General features: G+C 37.9%; 1 protein-coding gene and 1 pseudogene across 14 annotated transcripts in view; both read left to right on the top strand.

Moving 5' to 3' along the window:
* CTTNBP2NL (CTTNBP2 N-terminal like) overlaps nucleotides 1-22,193 on the top strand; it is a 68,050-nt gene that overhangs the window by 32,851 nt on the left and 13,006 nt on the right. The window contains exon 2 of one of the 14 annotated variants that reach the window (XM_089917915.1): nucleotides 6,539-6,610. The exons of the other annotated variants lie outside the window; for them this stretch is intronic. The gene's annotated coding sequence lies outside the window, so the exon portion shown is untranslated. The remainder of the gene's footprint in view (nucleotides 1-6,538; nucleotides 6,611-22,193) is intronic. 14 annotated transcript variants of the gene reach the window in all.
* Nucleotides 17,897-20,975, top strand: LOC149750679 (26S proteasome regulatory subunit 4 pseudogene; annotated as a pseudogene).

The following is a 22,193-nucleotide window of genomic DNA, read 5'->3' as shown; positions in this document are numbered from 1 at the left end:
CAGTTTGCTAATATGCTTTATCACATTGATTGATTAGCATATATTAAAGAATCCTTGCATTCCTGGGATAAACCGCACTTGATCATGGTGTATGATTGTTTTAATGTGCTGCTGGATTGTGTTTGCTAGTATTTTGTTGAGGATTTTTGCATCTGTGTTCATCAGTGATATTGGCCTGTAGTTTTCTTTCTTTGTGACATCTTTGTCTGGTTTTGGTATCGGGGTGATGGTGGCCTCGTAGAATGAGTTTGGGAGTGTTCCTCCCTCTGCTATATTTTGGAAGAGTTTGAAAAGGATGGGTGTTAGCTCTTCTCTAAATCTTTGATAGAATTCACCTGTGACGCCATCTGGTCCTGGGCTTTTGTTTGTTGGAAGATTTTTAATCACAGTCTCAATTTCAGTGCTTGTGATTGGTCTGTTTATATTTTCTATTTTTTTCCTGGTTCAGTCTTGGAAGGTTGTGCTTCTCTTAGAATTTGTCCATTTCTTCCAGGTTGTCCATTTTATTGGCATATAGCTGCTTATAGTAATCTCCCATGATTTTTGTATTTCTGCAGTGTCAGTTTTTACTTCTTTTTCATTTCTACTTCTGTTGATTTGAGTCTTCTCCCTTTTTTTCTTGATGAGTCTGGCTAATGGTTTATCAATGTTGTTTATCTTCTCAAAGAACCAGCTTTTAGTTTAATTGATCTTTGCTGTCATTTCCTTCATTTCTTTTTTATTTATTTCTGATCTGATCTTTATGATTTCTTTCCTTCTGCTAACTTTGGGGTTTTTTTGTTCTTCTTTCTCTAATTGCTTTAGGTGTAAGGTTAGGTTGTTGATTTGAGGTCTTTCTTGTTTCTTGAGGTAGGATTGTGTTGCTATAAACTTCTGTCTTAGAACTGCTTTTGCTGTATCCCATAGGCTTTGGGTAGTCGTGTTTTCATTGTCATTTGTTTCTAGGTATTTTTTGATTTCCTCTTTGATTTCTTCAGTGATCTCTTGGTTATTAAGTAGTGTATTGTTTAGCATCCATGTGTTTGTATTTTTTACAGTTTTTTTCCTGTAATTGATATCTAGTCTCATAGCGTTGTGGTCAGAAAAATACTTGATACAATTTCAATTTTCTTAAATTTACCAAGGCTTGATTTGTGACCCAAGATATGATCTATCCTGTAGAATGTTCCATGAGCACTTGAAAAGAAAGTGTATTCTGTTGGTTTTGGATGGAATGTCCTATAAATATCAGTTAAGTCCATCTTGTTTAATGTATCATTTAAAGCTTGTGTTTCCTTATTTATTTTCATTTTGGGTGATCTGTCCATTGGTGAAAGTGGGGTGTTAAAGTCCCCTTCTATGATTGTGTTACTGTCGATTTCCCCTTTTATGACTGTTAGCATTTGCCTTATGTGTTCAGGTACTCCTATGTTGGATGCATAAATATTTACAATTGTTATATCTTCTCCTTGGATTGATCCGTTGATCATTATGTAGTGTCCTTCTTTGTCTCTTGTAATAGTCTTTATTTTAAAGTCTGTTTTGTCTGATATGAGAATTGCTATTCCAGCTTTCTTTTGATTTCCATTTGCATGGAATATCTTTTTCCATCCCCTCACTTTCAGTCTGTATGTGCCCCTAGGTCTGAAATGGGTCTCTTGTAGGCAGCATATATATGGGTCTTGTTTTTGTATCCATTCAGCCAGTCTGTGTCTTTTGATGGGAGCATTTAATCCATTTACATTTAAGGTAATTATCGATATGTATGTTCCTATTCCCATTTTCTTAATTGTTTTGGGTTGTTATTGTAGGTCTTTTCCTCCTCTTCTGTTTCCTGCCTAGCGAAGTTCCTTTAGCATTTGTTGTAAAGCTGGTTTGGTGGTGCTGAATTCTCTTAGCTTTTGCTTGTCTGTAAAGGTTTTAATTTCTCTGTCAAATCTAAATGAGATCCTTGTGGGTAGAGTAGTCTTGGTTATAGGTTTTTCCCTTTCATCCCTTTAAATATGTCCTGCCACTCCCTTCTGGCTTGCAGAATTTCTGCTGAAAGATCAGCTGTTAACCTTATGGGGATTCCCTTGTTTGTTATTTGTTGCTTTTCCCTTGCTGCTTTTAATATTTTTTCTTTGTATGTAATTTTTGGTAGTTTGATTGATATGTGTTTTGGCATGTTTCTCCTTGGATTTATCCTGTATGGGACTCTCTGCACTTCCTGGACTTGATTATTTCCTTTCCCATATTAGGGAAGTTTTCAACTATAATCTCTTCAAATATTTTCTCAGTCCCTTTCTTTTTCTCTTCTTCTTCTAGGACCCCTATAATTTGAATGTTGGTGTGTTTAATGTTGTCCCGGAGGTCTCTGAGACTGTCCTCAATTCTTATCATTCTTTTTTCTTTGTTCTGCTCTGCAGTAGTTGTTTCAACTATTTTATCTTCCTGGTCACTTATTCGTTCTTCTGCCTCAGTTATTCTGCTATTGATTCCTTCTAGAGAATTTTAAATTTCATTTATTGGGTTGTTCATCATTGTTTGTTTGCTCTTTAGTTCTTCTAGGTCCTTGTTAAATGTTTCACGTATTTTCTCCATTCTATTTCCTGGATTTTGGATCATCTTTACTATCATTACTCTGAATTCTTTTTCAGGTAGACTGCCTCTTTCCTCTTCATTTGTTTGGTCTGGTGGGTTTTTACCTTGCTCCTTCAACTGCTGTGTGTTTCTCTGTCTTCTCATTTTGCTTAACTCACTGTGTTTGGGGTCTCCTTTTCGCAGGCTGCAGGTTCGTAGTTCCCATTGTTTTTGGTGTCTGCCCCCAGTGGGTAAGGTTGGTTCAGTGTGTTGTCTAGGCTTCCTGGTGGAGGGGACTAGTGCCTGTGTTCTGGTGGATGAGGCTGGATCTTGTCTTTCTGGTGTGCAGGACCGCGTCCAGTGGTGTGCTTTGGGGTGTCTGTGACCTTATGATTGTAGGCAGCCTTCTGCTAATGGGTGATGTTGTGTTCCTGTCTTGCTAGTTGTTTGGCATAGGGTGTCCAGCACTCGAGCTTGCTTGTTGTTGAGTGGAGATGGGTCTTAGCGTTGAGATGGAGATCTCTGGGAGAGCTTTTGCCATTTGATATTACGTGGAGCTAGGAGGTCTCTGGTGGATCAATGTCCTGAACTCAGCTCTCCCACCTCAGAGGCACAGGCCTGACACCTGGCCGGAGCACCAAGACTCTGTCAGCCACACGGTAATTATTCTTTCCAGTGGTGGACCAACAGTGGGTCAGGGAGAGTGGTTTGTCCAAGCTAAAATCCAGCTGGAGGAGGTCATGGAGAGGACATAATGGCTGGTTGAACGGAGCGGCAGACCCAGGCAGTTCCGCGACTCGACTGTCGGGTTAGCAGGGGCGCCTTCCCCACATCCTCCAAACATTTTATTAAGTACATTTCACCATTTTGCCGCAATCCAGGACACACAAACACACCCACATACATATATTAACTAAAACAAAAATTTCACTAAAATGTACACTGTATTTTTTTATACTCTGTGTAATATTTACACTATACCATGCTATACTACACTGTTTTCTTTTGTACTTCATTTTTCTTTAAATGCTGACTGTGACCCCGAGTAACCTAGTTTCATGATCCACATCTAGAAATTTTTGCTATAGATGTACTTAGACCTATACAATAAAGTGTAAGTGTAAGGATATTTATTGCAGCATTGTCATAGCAGCAAAATGCTGAAAACAACTTACGTACTAGGGTTCTGGTCAGTAAATTATGGTACATTGTACAGTAGAATACTACGCAAACCTTAAAGAGAAGATCTTTATGAGAGCTAGATCTTATAACGTTCTCCAGCGTGTAGTAAGTTAAAGAGTAAGGCACAGAACAGTGTGCAGAGTAAAAGAAAAAAGACACAGTATTAAGTTGTAACTGGTGAAGCCAGAAATACATCTCACAAAGCCCCTTCCTTCCTTCCCCTTGACTTGGTTCCCTTGAGAATGGTAGGAGCCACCAAAATGGTCTGCCCTGGGAAGGGAATGAAATTAGTGAAAGGAAAGTACCAGGTTTGGTGGTAGGGTACTCTGGCACAAAAGAGCCAAAAGAAGCAGGAAAGGCTGGTCATATGTATGGGATGTTTATAAATTGCGTATCTGTGAAAAAAGAAGACTACATTCTTAAGTAATTAAGTATCTTTGTTGCATTCAGAAAAACATTGGGCCTCATACAAAAGTGAGCTCAGTAATTGTCTGATCAGCTATTTGCTATTCTCTAAGATAACAGTAAATGAAAAAATAAGACATCGCTTTTTATCACATGTCATCATTTACATTACAAATTGTGGCATTTAGGGGGTTTAAGAGTAAAGGTGCCAGAAAAATAAGCACATTTATCATTTAACTGGCATCTTCCTGTGGGCTGTTTTTCTTATGTCTTTGAGGAAAGAAAGGGGGAATTCAGATTGTAAAATGCTACCTATTTAGAGAATATACAGTTCTCTAGCAGTTGGGGAAAGCTTCAGAAAAGAGTACAGCAGTGGGGAATTTCATTGCATTTTTCAGCCTGAAACTAAAACAAATAAAAAAGGGAAACAGCTTATTCCTGTTATTTTGACTTCCTCTTATTGTGTCTTCCTTCCATGTGTTAGCCTTGTGATTTGGGATTAATCAGAGGTTATTTCTGGTTGCCCCCATAAAGAGAAAAGAAACAAAGACAAAGAGGCTGCTTCTAAAGTTAAAGCCTGTGGTCCATCGTTTAGTATTTCAGTTCAGCTAGTTGTCAGATTCACTTGAAAGAATAGGAGGAAACCATCTTGTGTGTTCACTGAAAATCTTTATGGAAGAGGAGCATTTATAGAATCAAGCTGAGAATTTTATTATATAGGAAATTATTTCCTTAGAAAAGCACAGCAGTAAATCTATTCCACCAAACTATTCTTGTATCTGCACAAGGATGCTCATTGCAGTATTGTTTAATACAGTATTTGAAAACTACGAACAGCCTAAAATATCCATCAGTAAAGTATAGGTGTGTAACTGGTACATCCTTAATATGGAATATTATGTAATTGCTTTTTTTTAAAGGAGGAAAAAATGCTATGTACTTACTGACTTAGAAAATTCTCTAAGACACAATAAGTGAAAACAAGTTGCAAAACAGTTTTAAAATAATACCTCTGTAATTACACACACACCCACACCCCTACACACACATCTGTGCTTGGAAAACGTCTGGAAGGATGCCCATCGTACTAAGAACCTTTGGAAAAGAAAGAGAGATTGGGTTATGTTTAGGAAGGACTTCAGCTTTATGTATGGAATTAAAATTTTATGAGAAAATAGTCATTCACTAATGATGAAATTAAAATAAAAATTATATTTGTAAGAAATATAGTGTGAGCAATGGGATGGCAAGGAATTAAGAACAACATTTACTTTTTACCGATCTTCTAGATAGTTTATACTTCTCACAGAAGTCTGTGTTAATTCGAATATATAGTTAAGGGAGTAGAGACAAGTATAGCATGCCTAGGGAAAGCACGAGCTTGCTACTTCTATATCCCTGATTTTCTCCCCAAAAAAGCAAGACTAAATTTCTGCCTAATTTTCAAATTCTGCCTTTGTGCAGGATACCTAAAAGTTATTCTTCCAGAGTAGATTCTTTCACAGGTCATGGACTCAAATTAAGTAAAGCTGACAACATATGTATGAGAAGCCACATGATTAAAATTTTAGGAAATTTTAATATCATAGCAAGAGACCTACAGCCCTTCAAAGTATTTTTCTTGTCTTCAGTTTCATGTATGTAGTTCATAATATTTCATCATTTAACAACAACAAGGGGCTTCCCTGGTGGCTCAGTGGTTAAGAATCCGCCTGCCCATGCGGGGGACTGGGGTTCGAGCCCTGGTCCGGGAAGATCCCACATGCTGCGGAGCAACTAAGTCCATGCGCCACAACTACTGAGCCTACGCTCTAGAGCTTACGAGCCAAAACTGCTGAGCCCATGCGCCACAACTACTGAAGCCCACGTGCCTAGCCATGCTCCACAACAAGAGAAGCCACCGCAATGAGAAGCCCGCACACCACAACGAAGAATAACCCGCGCTTGACGCAACTAGAGAAAGCCCACACGCAGCAACAAAGACCCAATGCGGCCAAAAATAAATAAATTTATTAAAAAAACAACAACAACAAAAAGTATTTTCTGCCTCAAAAATCAACTTCACCCAATGAGTGCTAAGATACGCATAAGTTCCAAAAAATTTTTTTAATTTAATTCAATACCTAACATGTTGTCTATTCAACAAAAGACTGAATTCATTGGTAGAAATGAGTAAGAGATAGTGTTATTATTTAATTCAGAAGTCTCTTCTTACTGATTTGAAACTTCATATATAGAACTTCTCATATAAGCATACCTAATAAATTTTTGTACAGTTGAATCATACTTAACGTGTTTTATCTTTTTCTTTGTACTAGATTAGTAATAATTTGTCTACTGTGCTAATATGCTTCACAGATTATATATTTTCATCTCTCATTTCTTTATATTTCATATTTCTTTTTTTCAGTAAATATAAGATTCATGAGGGGCAGGTACTTTGTTTATCTTGCTGCATTGCATCCCAGATATCTAGAACCTGGTAAGTTCTTCAGAAATATTTGTCATCCGAGAGAGTAAGTTAAGGCCCTTTAAGTTTAACTTGAATGTATTTAAGCCTCAAAAAATAGTTTGCCATTATACTGTGAGAAAACCATAATTCAAAAAGAGACATGTACCACAATGTTCATTGCAGCACTGTTTACAATAGCCAGGACATGGAAGCAGCCTAAGTGTCCATCATTGGATGAATGGATAAAGAAAATGTGGCACATATATACAATGGAATATTACTCAGCCATAAAAAGAAACGAAATTGAGTTATTTGTAGTGAGGTGGATGGACCTAGAGTCTGTCATACAGAGTGAAGTAAGTCAGAAAGAGAAAAACAAGTACCATATGCTAACACATATATATGGAATCTAAAGAAAAAAAGAGTTTCTGAAGAACCTAGGGGTAGGACAGGAATAAAGACACAGACGTAGAGAATGGACTTGAGGACATGGGGAGGGGGAAGGGCAAGCTAGGACGAAGTGAGAGAATAGTGTTGACATATATACACTACCAAATGTAAAATAGCTAATGGGAAGCAGCTGCATAGCACAGGGAGATCAGCTCGGTGCTTTGTGACCACCTAGAGGGGTAAGATAGGGAGGGTGGGAGGGACGAACAAGAGGGAGGGAATATGGGGATATATGTGTACATATAGCTGATTCAGTTTGTTATACAGCAGAAACTAACACAACATTGTAAAGTAATTATACTCCAATAAAGATGTTTAAAAAAATAAAATAAATGCAAGAACAAAGGCCCAAAAAATAGGTTTCCATTTATTCATATTTTTGAGAAGAGAGGCTTAACCATAGTAATATAGTTTGCCAACTAAAACTTGTCACTTGCCATCTGGTTCTACAAGAATGAAGTCACTAGCCACTGCAGTTGCTGACCTTCAACACACCCTGAAAGGAGTTCAGGGCAGAGCTCAGGAATGAGGCACTCTGTGCCCTGCAAGAAACTGGCAGAACAGGCCTTCAGGTAGATATTTTCAGGAGAAAATTTTACAAGCCCAATTTCTCGCATCTTCTCATATCTAGAAAAGCACTAAAATCAGTAACGGAGACATCTGCTCCTCTGTGACTAGCAGCAACCTTCTGCCAAAATGTGTGCTTGATTGCACGTATTCTTCACCGAAATATATATATGACCTTCCCACTTACCTCTTCAGAGCATTTCTTCAGAGCTGTCTGAGAGGCTGTCTCCCAGGCTATAGTCCTCAGTTTGCCCCAAATAAAACTTAACTCACAGCTCTCACATTGTGCATTTTTTTTCGGTTGATAAGTTTCATAATTTTACTATTGCTGATAATTCCCACTCAGTGACATTATTTATATCTCACCCCTGTACTAAGAAAGAACAATTTGTTCTTCAGACAGGAAATTATTGCTTTGTGTTTGTTTCCATATTTTTAGTAATGGATAACAAATAATTAGGATATGTACCTTTTTTCACTATGTATCTGTATTCAACTAAAAAACAAAAAAATCAAGTGACATTTTACCTCAGTGTCCTTTCCTATCAAATTGAAATCTGCATTCCCTAAGAGGTTAGTAAGGAGAGTTTTGAGAGCATCAGAGAAAATAGTTAGTACTTTTTAAGAGTACAGTGTTGCTTATCTTTCTTCATCTATCTAGATATATTTACAAAAAATATTGTTCCCCACACTTTTCAGCTAAGGACCCCTGTGGGCATCTGTCTACATTACACGTCCTTTCTCTATCTTTCAGAATATATTTCTTTATCCCCCACTTCTCCAGTGTTTTTGTTTTTGTTTTTGGCTTTCACAAAATCTTCATTATCCCCCATTTCTCTGCTTTCCAAATTGATAGCTCTGAGTTCTTTTCTCTTTAAAATCTTCCTTTCAGTCTCTTGTCCTTCCCTTTCTGACAGTATCTTTCATCAGTGGGACGAATGACTATCATCTACACAGCAGACCTAGAAATCATTAAAGGAAAAGAGTGCTAAAACAAAGTCTTAGAGGTTTAGAATAGAGCCAGTTTTCCTGTTCCTTATGGGATTAAAATGGGGAAAGGGTCTAGGTTATCCCATTCTTGTCTTTGGTGACATTTAAAGTTTCCTAATGGTATCACCCCTTTTTAAAATAAAAAGGAAGGAGGGCTTATATATCTCCAAACAAAGATCTCCTGTTCTTCTGATCCAGGCATATTCTGATCCCCTTCAGTGGACTTTTATCATGAAGATGAAGGCATTCTTGGGTTGGAATAACTTGGAATTAATAGTAGCAGTGATCAACTTTCACATGCTCAGTTTCACCGTATATTCAGTGCTTTACTGTAGTGATGAACATTACCAGTTCACATTTTAAATTATCATTAAACACCCTACAATGCACTTACAGCCCACCTTTTACTTTTCAGTCTTGGCTTTTTTTACCCCTCTCCCCATTCTGTTCTCTAAAGAAAAGGGATCCTTCCTTGACTGGAGTCCCAAGCCACCTGTATGACTGCTGGTTGAAACTGAATAGCTAGCTACCTCCCTCTACATAAGGCTGCAGTGACAATAGAAATTGCCGTCTTCCCATCCTCTGACTTGTGACATGGAGCTTGTTAGGATGTATAATTAGCATTGTCCTTGCTTCCGTTTGCCTGCCCTGATGTCTTGTTCTCACTGCGTTGTGGTTCTTAAACCACACTGGTCCCCTTTTATCATTCTTTCCTGTCTCTATACTCCCCTTGACCCTCTTCTCCCCCACAAGCTTCTTATTCCTGTTTACTTGGTACACTTTTAATTGTGAACACTTTTACTTCTCAGCCAAGTAAGAACCCTTTTCCCAAGGCCTTACATTTAAGCAACTTGTTTCTTGCCGTGCTTCCTTGTAGTATCAGTCTGTGTTTGTAATTTAAGAATCTTGCTTCAAACAAATTTTTAGAGTTAAGACCTATATCCCACAATTATACAGCTTCAGATCCTCCCTCCTCAGAATCCCCTAACTAGAGGAAGACACCCTTTCTCAGCTTATTTAGTAAGCTCTTTTTTACTATTTTAACACTGAAGTTAGTTTCTACACTGTCTGTTAATATATAGTGAGTAAAAGAGCCAGAGCACATCTCTAATAAAGATGATTTTCAAGTTCATAGTCACTTAAAGTATCACAGAGTTACAGTCTGCGGTCTGGGTCTCCTTCTGTAACGCTTCAGAGACAGTTTTTGGATTGTGCCCCCTCAACCTCATGGTGTTTCCTGTGATTCATTAAATTGCTAATAGTCCCATTTATCTGCCAGAACCCACCCACTTCCAGGGTTGGCCTTTTCCTTCCTATTCCTTATGAGTGTAAGGGCTGAGTCTTAGAAAGTTCTGATCAAACAGATTGTACTTGGTGTTCCTCTAAACATTAATGGTATTGTTTAGAATACATTTAAATACGCAGAAGCAGCTTGTTTTTTTTCTGCTCTTAGGCCTTAAACTTGCCTGGCAAATTTTAAGCTCCTTGAGAGCAGCAGTTTAGTCAAATCTATATCCCCCCAATATTACCCACATCACTTAGCATATATAGTACCCAGCAAACATTAAGTATTCAATATAAGCATTCAAACATGTGCCCCTGTGAATCAGCCATACATCCAGAAAATCTTCTCAGGCTTCTGCAGGGCTATTTTTGATTGTCTAACCCTGGTAACACAGGCTTTTTTTTTTTTTTTTTTTTTACATTTTGTATATTTGATGTTAGGCCAAACTTCTCCTGGTCTGTAGACTTTTATAACATTCATTAGTTTAAAATACTAATCCTGATTCCTTATTACTTCTATTAGAATTCACATGTTTATTACAGCTTAAACTGTTTAAAATTATAGATTCAGAAGTCATTCTTCTTAGGTTCTTCATTCTATTCTACTGTTTTTCAAACGTTTTTGGCAGGGACACATAGTAAAAAATAGACTTTGCATTGTGACCCAAGGGACACACCAACGTGTGCACATACACACACAGATATACACACACCTATATTCTTATGCCAGAAGAAAATTTTCTGGAAATAGTACTCACAGCATTCAGTGCTCTACAATGTTTTCAATTCTGTTCTATTTCATTTTTAAGCTACTGATCGAGACCTACTAAATTGAAATTCATTGCTGTGAAGTCCTGGGGAATATCTGTTTATGTGTATTACTCATTCAGTTAACATATTCAGTACTTACTATATACCATTTACTGTTCTTCTCCACTTCTTAACTGGCTTTCTGACCTTGGGAAAGTCACACGTTAATGTTCAGTTTCTTCTGTAAAATGGAGATACAGTGCTGTCTACCTGCAGAGGAATGCTGCTAGGATGAGATGAGCTATGTAAAGCACTGAGCACACTGCTCAGTAGGTAATGAGCACTCGAGTGTGAGCACCTCCCTTGTTGCTTCTCCTGTTGTTATTACTATTAAAATTACTTTGGTTTGAACTTCCCATGTTTCTGAAACAGAATATATAAAGCATGTTACATATAACTCAATTTTCCTTTAACTCTCACTATACATATTTATGTTTTTAAACTAGAGATATATTTTAGATATAGTGAAATGCACAGATCTTAAGTGTTCAGTTCAGTAAGTTTTGACAAATGCCACTCCATTTGACCTACACTCCTATCAAGACATAAACATTCTCATCACACCAAAAAGTTATCTTATGCCCCTCCCTGGTCATTTGTCCCCCCCTATATCCAGATGTAACCACTGTTCTGATTTTCTTCACCACAGATTAGTTTTGCCCATTAGAACAGAGTCACAGAGAATACATTCTTTTATGTCTGGCACTTTTTTGTTCGATATAATGATTTTCAGTTTCATCAGTGTAATTGTATGTATCAGTAATTTGTCCCTTTTTATTGCTGAATAGTATTCCGTTTCATGAATTCGTCACATTTTACTTATCTGTTCTCCTAGTGTTTGATATTTGATTGTTTCCAGTACGGGGCCATTATGAATAAAGCTACTCTGGATAATTGTGTAAAAGTCTTTGTGGATATATGTTTTCATTTCTTTTAGACAAATACTTAGAAGTGGAATAGCAGGTAGGCATTTTCTAACTTTATGAGAAACTTCGAGATTAATTTCCAAAATAGTTCTACGTTTATACTTCCACCAGCAATGTGAGCATTCTAGTTACTCCATATCCTTTATAACATTTGATGTTGTCGGTCTTAAATTTTAGCCTTTTTAATGGCCGTATAGTACTATCTTATTGTTGTTTTAATTTACATCTCCCTGATCACTAATGAGTGATCACTTTTTCATGTGATCTCCCTGATCACTAATGAGTGATCACTTTTTCATGTACTTTTTGGCCATTCATATATATTTTTAGGTCTGTGATCCATCCTTCTTTTTGTGTATGGTATGAAGTAGGTGTCAACTGTCATTTTTTTAACATCTTTACTGGAGTATAATTGCTTTACATTGTTGTGTTAGTTGCTGCTGTATAACAAAGTGAATCAGCTATATGTATACATATGTCCCCATGTCCCCTCCCTCTTGTATCACCCTCCCACCCTCCCTATCCCACCCCTCTAGGTGGACACAAAGCACCTAGCTGATCTCCCTGTGCTATGCAGCTGCTTCCCACTAGCTATCTGTTTTACATTTGGTAGTGTATGTATGTCAGTACCACTCTCTCACTTCGTCTCAGCATACCCTTCCCCCTCTCTGTGTCCTCAAGTCCATTGTCTATGTCTGTGTCTTTATTCCTGTCCTGCCCCTAGGTTCTTCAGAACCTTTTTCTTTTTTTTTTAGATTCCATATATATGTGTAACCGTATGGTATTTGTTTTTCTCTCTCTGACTTACTTCACTCTGTATGACAAACTCTAGGTCCATCCACCTCATTACAGATAACTCAGTTTCATTTCTCTTTATGGCTGAGTAATATTCCATTGTATTTATGCGCCACATCTTCTCCATCCATTCATCTTTTGATGGACACTTAGGTTGCTTCCATGTCCTGGCTATTGTAAATAGAGCTGCAGTGAACATTGTGGTACATGACTCTTTTTGAATTATGGTTTTCTCAGGGTATATGCCCAGTAGTGGGATGGCTGGGTCGTATGGTAGTTCTATTTTTAGTTTTTTAAGGAACCTCCATACTGTTCTCCATAGCGGCTGTATCAGTTAACATTCCCACCATCAGTGCAAGAGGGTTCCTTTTTCTCCACACCCTCTCCAGCATTTATTGTTTGTAGATTTTTGGATGGTGGCCATTCTGACTAGTGTGAAGTGATACCTCATTGTAGTTTTGACTTGCATTTCTCTAATGAATAGTGATGTTGAGCATCCTTTCATGTGTTTGTTGGCAATCTGTATATCTTCTTTGGAGAAATGTCTGTTTTGGTCTTCTGCCCATTTGTGGATGGGATTGGATTGTTTGTTTTTTTGATATTGAGCTGCAAGAGCTGCTGTAAATTTTGGAGATTAATCCTTTGTCAGTTGCTTCATTTGCAAATGTTTTCTCCCATTCTGAGGGCTGTCTTTTCATCTTGGCTATGGTTTCCTTTGCTGTGCAAAAGCTTTGAAGTTTCATTAGGTCCCATTTGTTTATTTTTGTTTTTATTTCCATTTCTCTAGGAGGTGGGTCAAAAAGGATCTTGCTGTGATTTATGTCATAGAGTGTTCTGCCTTTGTTTTCCTCTAAGAGATTTATAGTGTCTGGCCTTACATTTAGGTCTTTAATCCATTTTGAGTTTATTTTTGTGTATGGTGTTAGGGAGTGTTCTAATTTTATACTTTTACATGTAACTGTCCAGTTTTCCCAGCACCACTTATTGAAGAGGCTGTCTTTTCTCCACTGTATATTCTTGCCTCCTTTATCAAAGATAAGGTGACCAAAAAAAGAAAAAGAAAAGGTGACCATATATGCGTGGGTTTATCTCTGGGCTTTCTATCCTGTTCCATTGATCTATATTTCTGTTTTTGTGCCAATACCGTACTGTCTTGATTACTGTAGCTTTGTAGTATAGTCTGAAATCAAGGAGCCAGATTCCTCCAGCTCTGTTTTTCTTAAGATTGCTTTGGCTATTCGAGGTCTTTTGTGTTTCCATACAAATTGTGAAATTTTTGGTTCTAGTTCTGTGAAAAATGCCATTGGTGGTTTGATAGGGATTGCACTGAATCTGTAGATTGCTTTGGGTAGTATAGTCATTTACACAATGTTAAATCTTCCATTCCAAGAACATGGTATATCTCTCCATCTGTTTGTATCATCTTTAATTTCTTTCATCAGTGTCTTATAGTTTTCTGCATGTAGGTCTTTTGTCTCCTACAAACCTAGGTAGGTTTATTCCTAGGTATTTTATTCTTTTTCTTGCAGTGGTAACTGGGAGTGTTTCCTTAATTTCTCTTTCAGATTTTTCATCATTAGTGTATACGAATGCAAGAGATATTTGTGCATTAATCTTGTATCCTGCTACTTTACCAAATTCATTGATTAACTCTAGTAGTTTTCTAGTAGCATCTTCAGGATTCTATATGTATAGTATCATGTCATCTGCAAACAGTGACAGTTTTACTTCATTTCCAATTTGGATTCCTTATATTTCTTTTTAATCTCTGATTGCTGTGGCTAAAACTTCCAAAACTATGTTGAATAATAGTGGTGAGAGTGGGCAACCTTGTCTTGTTCCTGATCTTAGTGGAAATGGTTTCAGTTTCTCACCATTGAGAATGATGTTGGCTGTGGGTTTGTCATACATGGCCTTTATTATGTTGAGTTAAGTTCCCTCTATGCCTACTTTCTGGAGAGTTTTTATCATAAATGCAGGTTGAATTTTGTCAAAAGCTTTTTCTGCATCTATTGAGATGATCATATGGTTTTTCTCCTTCAATTTTTTAATATGGTGTATCACATTGATTGATTTGCGTATATTGAAGAATCCTTGCATTCCTGGGATAAAACCCACTTGATCATGGTGTATGATCCTTTTAATGTGCTGCTGGATTGTGTTTGCTAGTATTTTGTTGAGGATTTTTGCATCTATGTTCATCAGTGATATTGGCCTGTAGTTTTCTTTCTTTGTGACATCTTTGTCTGGTTTTGGTATCAGGGTGATGGTGGCCTCATAGAATGAGTTTGGGAGTGTTCCTCCCTCTGCTGTATTTTGGAAGAGTTTGAGGAGGATAGGTGTTAGCTCTTCTCTAAATCTTTGATAGAATTCGCCTGTGAAGCCATCTGGTCCTGGGCTTTTGTTTGTTGGAAGATTTTTAATCACAGTTTCAATTTCAGTGCTTGTGATTGGTCTGTTTATATTTTCTATTTCTTCCTGGTTCAGTCTTGGAAGGTTGTGCTTTTCTAAGAATTTGTCCATTTCTTCCAGGTTGTCCATTTTATTGGCATATACCTGCTTGTAGTAATCTCTCATGATCCTTGTATTTCTTCTGTGTCAGTTGTTACTTCTCCTTTTTCATTTCTACTTCTGTTGATTTGAGTCTTCTCCCTTTTTTTCTAGCTGAGTCTGGCTAATGGTTTATCTATTTTGTTTATCTTCTCAAAGAACCAGCTTTTAGTTTTATTGATCTTTGCTGTCATTTCCTTCATTTCTTTTTCATTTATTTCTGATCTGATCTTTATGATTTCTTTCCTTCTACTAACTTTGGGGTTTTTTTGTTCTTCTTTCTCTAATTGCTTTAGGTGTAAGGTTAGGTTGTTGATTTGAGGTGTTTCTTGTTTCTTGAGGTAGGATTGTGTTGCTATAAACTTCTGTCTTAGAACTGCTTTTGCTGTATCCCATAGGTTTTGGGTAGTCGTGTTTTCATTGTCATTTGTTTCTAGGTATTTTTTGATTTCCTCTTTGATTTCTTCAGTGATCTCTTGGTTATTTAGTAGCGTATTGTTTAGCCGCCATGCGTCTATTTTTTACAGATTTTTTCCTGTAATTGATATCTAGTCTCATAACATAGTGGTCGGAAAAGATACTTGATACGATTTCAGTTTTCTTAAATTTACCAAGGCTTGATTTGTGACCCAAGATATGATCTATCTTGTAGAATGTTCCATGAGCACTTGAGAACTAAGTGTATTCTGTTGGTTTTGGATGGAATGTCCTATAAATATCAATTAAGTCCATCTTGTTTAATGTATCATTTAAAGCTTGTGTTTCCTTATTTATTTTCATTTTGGATGATCTGTCCATTGGTGAAAGTGGGGTGTTAAAGTCCCCTGCTATGATTGTGTTACTGTCAATTTCCCCATTTATGGCTGTTACATTTGCCTTATGTGTTGAGGTACTTCTACGTCGGGCGCATAATTATTTACAATTGTTATATTTTCTTCTTGGATCGATCCCTTGATCATTATGTAGTGTCCTTCTTTGTCTCTTGTAATAGTCTTTATTTTAAAGTCTGTTTTGTCTGATATGAGAATTGCTATTCCAGCTTTCTTTTGATTTCCATTGCATGGAATATGTTTTTCATCCCCTCACTTTCAGTCTGTATGTGTCCCTAGGTCTGAAGTGGATCTCTTGTAGATGACATATATACGGGTCTTGTTTTTGTATCCATTCAGCCAGTCTTTGTCTTCTGGTTGGAGCATTTAATCCATTTACATTTAAGGTAGTTATCGCTATGTATGTTCCTATTACCATTTTCTTGTTTTGGGTTTGCTATTGTAGGTCTTTTCCTTCTCTTCTGTTTCCTGCCTAGAGAAGTTCCTTTAGCATTTGTTGTAAAGCTGCTTTGGTGGTCCTGAATTCTCTCAGCTTTTGCTTGTCTGTAAAGGTTTTAGTTTCTCTGTTGAATCTGATTGAGATCCTTGCTGGGTAGAGTAGTCTTGGTTGTAGTTTTTTCCCTTTCATCCCTTTAAATATGTCCTGCCACTCCCTTCTGGCTTGCAGAATTTCTGCTGAAAGATCAGCTGTTAACCTTATGGGGATTCCCTTGTATGTTATTTGTTGCTTTTCCCTTGCTCCTTTTAATATTTTTCCTTTGTATGTATTTTTTGATAGTATGTGTCTTGGCGTGTTTCTTCTTGGATTTATCCTGTATGGGATTCTCTGCGCCTCCTGGACTTGATTGACTATTTCCTTTCCCATGTTAGGGAAGTTTTCAACTATAATCTCTTCAAATATTTTCTCAGTCCCTTTCTTTTTCTCTTCTTCTTCTGGGACCCCTATAATTCAAATGTTCTTGCATTTAATGTTGTCCCGGAGGTCTCTGAGACTGTCCTTAATTCTTATCATTATTTTTTTTTTATTCTGCTCTGTGGTAGTTTTTTCCACTATTTTATCTTCCAGGTCACTTATCCATTCTTCTGCCTCAGTTATTCTGCTATTGATTCCTCCTAGAGAATTTTTAATTTCATTTATTGTGTTGTTCATCATTCTTTGTTTGCTCTTTAGTTCTTCTAGGTTCTTGTTAAACGTTTCTTATATTTTCTCCATTCTATTTCCAAGATTTTGGATCATCTTTACTATCATTACTCTGATTTCTTTTTCAGGTACACTGCCTATTTCCTCTTCATTTGTTTGGTCTGGTGGGTTTTTACCTTGCTCCTTCATCTGCTGCATATTTCTCTGTCTTCTCATTTTGATTAACTTACTTTTGGGGGATCTCCTTTTCACATGCTGCAGGTTTATGTTTCCCATTTTTTTTGGTGTCTGCCCCCCAGTGGGTAAGGTTGGTTCAGTGGGTTGCGTACGCTTCCTGATGGAGGGGACTGGTGCCTGTGTTCTGGTGGATGAGGCTGGATCTTGTCTTTCTGGTGAGCAGGACTACATCTGGTGGTGTGTTTTGGGGTGTCTGTGGACTTAGTATGATTTTAGGCAGCCTCTCTGCTAATGGGTGGGGTTGTGTTCCTGTCTTGCTATTTGTTTGGCATGGGGTGTCCAGCACTGGAGCTTGCTGGTCGTTGAGTGGAGCTGGGTTTTAGCGTTGAGATGGAGATCTCTGGGAGAGCCTTCGCTGATTGATATTACATGGGGCCATGAGGTCTCTGGTGGTCCAGTGCCCTGAACTTGGGTCTCCCACTCAGAGGCTCAGGCCTGACACTCGGCCAGAGCACCAAGACCTTGTCAGCCAAACAGCCAGGTACATGGGGAGTTTCTTGACTTTTGGGAAGTCTGAGGTCTTCTGCCAGGGTGCGGTAGGTGTTCTGTAGGGGTTGTTCCACATGTAGATGTATTTTTGATGTATTTGTGGGGAGCAAGTTGATCTCCACATCTTACTCCTCCACCATCTTGACGGTCCTCCCTCTCATTATATTTTAAGAGATGTATGGTCCCCTGAATAAAAGAGATTAAGATCTAATGCAGCATTAAAAATTATACTTTCGACCTCTGGCAGCAGCGGCTCAAGTGGCCGAAGCAAGATGTGTCAAAGAGTGGTGGTCATGGTCCTGGAGGTGGAAAGAAGGATGACAAGGATAAGAAAAAGAATTATGAATCTACTATACCAGCTAGAGTGGGGCAAAAGAAGAAGAGAATAAAGGGACCAGATGCTGCCAGCATACTGCCCCTGGTGACATCTCACACTCAGTACTGGTTAATGTTGAAGTTAGAGAGAACTGAAGACTGTCTTCTCATGGAGGAAGAATTCATTAGAAATCTGGAACAAATGAGGCCTTTAGAAGAAAAGCAAGAGGAGGAAAGATCAAAGGTGGGTGATCTGAGGGGCACCCCAATGTCGGTAGTAATCTTCGAAGAGATCATTGATGACAATCATGCCATCGTGTCTATGTCTGTGGGCTCAGAACACTACATCAGCATTCTTTCATTTGTAGACAAGGATCTGCTGGAACCGGGCTGCTCGGTCCTGCTCAGCCACAGGTGCATGCTGTGATAGGGGTGCTGATGGATGACACGGATCCCTTGATCACAATGATGAAGGTGGAAAAGGCCCCCCAGGAGACCTATGCTGATATTGGAGCATTGGACAACCAAATCCAGGAAATTAAGGAATCTGTGGAACTTCCACTCACTCATCCTAAATATTATGAAGAGATGGGTATAAAGCCCCCTAAGGGGGTCATTCTGTATGGTCCACCTGGCACAGGTAAAACCTTCCTAGCCAAAGCAGTAGCAAACCAAAACTCGGCCACTTTCTTGAGAGTGGTTGGCTCTGAACTTATTTAGAAGTTATCTAGGCAATGGGCCCAATCTTGTTCGGGAACTGCTTTGAGTTGCTGAAGAACATGCACCATCCGTCGTGTTTATTGATGAAATTGATGCTATTGGGTCAGAAAGGTATGACTCAGATTCTGGTGGTGAGAGAGAAATTCAGCGAACAATGTTGGAGCTGTTGAACCAGTTGGATGGGTTTGATTCAAGGGGAGACATGAAAGTTATCATGGCCACAAACCAAATAGAGACTTTGGACCCAGCACTTACAGACCAGGCCGCATTGACAGGAAGATCGAGTTCCCCTTGCCGGATGAAAAGACGAAGAAGCGCATCTTTCACATCCACACGAGCAGGATGACAGCACTAACCCTGGATGACTTGATCATGGCTAAAGACGACCTCTCTGATGCCAACATCAAGGCAATCTGTATGGAAGCTGGTCTGATGGCCTTGAGAGAACGTAGGATAAAAGTAACAAATGAAGACTTCAAAAAGTTTAAAGAAAATGTTCTTTATAAAAAACAACAAGGCACCCCTGAGGGACTCTATCTCTAGTGGACCACAGTTGCCTTCCAGGAAAAGGTTGGAAGTGTGTGTTCCCTCAGAGGTGTGAGGTTGGGGAAGTTTCCCAGGAGTCCATGTTCCGGCTGATCTTCATTAGCACAGCATCCTGAGTACCTTTTGAGCATGATGTGTAGGACGCCCATCCAGCTCTCTTCATATGTTGGTCGCGTGCAATGCTCTCTTCCCAATAAAGCGCGCTCTTTCTCAAAAAAAAAAAAAAATTATACTTTCAAATTATTACTTTATATTCAGAGCATTAATTTGTTCAGGTCTTATAGAATCCCTTACACATTTTCTTCCCCACCTCAAAAAGTTTTTTATTTAGACCCAGTCCAAAATGTATATGTAACTTGTTTCAATCACATACATAGCCTAAAATAATAGAACAAAGACAAAAAAACTCAACACAGCTATTTCATTAGGAGTTTTCTCAGGACTCTCTCAAATCTGAATGTTGAAGCAGCTACATTGTTCTGTTTACCCATATTCTTATTCTATCAATAAGCAGTCCACTAGCTAGAAGTACTACACTTGTAGCTATTTGTACTAAACTTACCATTTTTAGTCTTCAAAAGAATTTATTACACTGTAGTCAAATAATATTGTAACATGATCCTCTGAACTTATGTAAATAATTGCTTTTATAAATATCTGTGGTTGCAAACTGACCCCAAGGGGAATCTTTTTTTTTTTTACCAGGATGATGAACGTTTTATTAAAAATACAAGGGGAATCTTTGAAGCTCATCTGCTTCAAAGTCAGTTTGCTAAATATATATATCGATATTACCTTAAGTGATTATACTAAGTAAATCCTAGATTTTACTAACAGCAAAATAAAATATTGACCTCACTAAAATGATGAGAGTAAGGAGAGGCTAAGACATCAGGAAAGAGGCTGGAAAATATGTTACATGTCTTGGGCTTAAGGCAAAATATAGGATATAGGAAGAAGAAAGATGTATTAAGTGCTTTTTCCTTCAGATCACTTGCAATCTAAGTAGGTTGAAAGAAAAGACAGAAGAGTGAGAAGTGTTTAATAACAATGCAAGAGATAAATATCAGTTGACCACATTATATAATATGTCACATGCCAGTTCAGGATTGATTGTTAAGTAAATAGAATGTTATTGGTTATCCAGGTTCCTGATACATTTTTAGTGATGTGTTACTTCTGAGTTATCTGGGATTGGTGAATTTCGTTTTGCTTTTAATGGAGATTTACTAGCCTGATCCAATTTTACAGAATCTTAAGTCTGTGGGGTTGAGTTTAAGTTATTGGCTCTAAAACAGGAAAATCTATATTCTAAATTTGGTTATTGAAAAAAATAATTCATATTTATAGTACTTTGTGTCAGGTACTATAGGAAGCATTTTACATTACTCATTTAATTTTTATAACAAACCTATAGGTAGATTGTTACTCTCATTCTACAGATGAGGAATCTGAGGCACAGAGAAGTTAAGGTTGTTACTAAAGGTAATACAGAAAGTAGTAGTGACAGGATATAATCCCAGTTCTGTTAGACTCTAGGGCCCAAACGTATTAAAGAAAATAAACATATAGAAAAGACCAGATCTGAGAATACAGTATTTATGGCTAAGTGGAAGGAGCACTCGGTTTTCAATAATATATTAGACATGTTTTTTAAATGATGATAATTTTCTCTTTTTGCTCCCATGATATTTTTTTTTTTTTTTTTTTTTTTTGCGGTACGTGGGCCTCTCACTGTTGTGGCCTCTCCCACTGCAGAGCACAGGCTCCGGACGCGCTGGCTCAGCGGCCATGGCTCACGGGCCCAGCCGCTCCGCGGCATGTGGGATCCTCCCGGACCGGGGCACGAACCCGTGTCCCTTGCATCGGCAGGCAGACTCTCATCCACTGTGCCACCAGGGAAGCCCTCCCATGATAAATTTTGTGCCATTTTCCAGAAATTAGTTTAATTCCAATGAGGCTAGATCCTCTTTTATCAATATTATCAAACAGTAAAATCTGGTTTTCTTTCAGCAAGTGAAAAGGAGCTTGCAGAACAAAGGTTATACTTGTAATGTTATTATCATCTTCATCCAGAATGGTTGCTTTATTTCCAGTTGTCCAGGCAGCTATTTATAGTTTATTAGGGACTCCAGAGTATAAATGATTTGAAGATTAATAGATTCAAATTGTGTGTACAAAGGATTCCTTTAACATGCTTTTGGTAACATTAATAAAAACCATTTTGGAATCACGTTTTTTGTCTTTCTGATCCCTGACATAGAAGTATTCAGATGTTTTTAACGGCATAATGTTTATATTGCTGTTTACTTTTATAAGTATCACTTCAGAATTGGCAACAAATGGCAAAATTGCATATTCTAATACAGTTCTGGTATCAGCCTGAGTCTTGAAAATAAAACCTTGTACTTAAATATAAACCCCCATTTAAATGGGCCATAATTCTTCACCTTTACATTTGGAACCACTTCTCATGTTGGTGATTATCATCCAAAGAATAAAGAGATTTCCTATTTTAAGATTGAAATATATATATAATTTATACCATTATCGGGACTTCCCTGGTGGCACAGTGGTTAAGAATCCGCCTGCCAATGCAGGGGACACAGGTTCGATCCCTGGTCCGGGAAGATCCCACATGCCGTGGAGCAACTAAGCCCATGCGCCACAACTACTGAAGCCCGGGCGCCAGAGCCTGTGCTCTGCAACAAGTGAAGCCACTGCAATGAGAAGGCCGCGCACCACAATGAAGAGTAGCCCTGGCTTGCTGCAACTACAGAAAGCCCGCACACAGCAACGAAGACCAAATGCAGTCAATATATATATATATATATATATATATATATATATACATATATATATGTATTTATATATACTATTATCTACATATAATATTATTGAACTGTTATTTATGTATATATGATATATACGTGTATGTTATTTATTATAATAAATTATTTATT

The sequence above is a fragment of the Delphinapterus leucas genome, chromosome 1 (genome assembly GCF_059928025.1).
Source record: "Delphinapterus leucas isolate spDelLeu-1000000601 "Yukka" chromosome 1, BTC_Dleu_Yukka2, whole genome shotgun sequence".
In the NCBI taxonomy this organism is placed as follows: Eukaryota; Metazoa; Chordata; class Mammalia; order Artiodactyla; family Monodontidae; genus Delphinapterus; species Delphinapterus leucas.
This window is presented reverse-complemented; position numbering and strand designations above follow the sequence as displayed.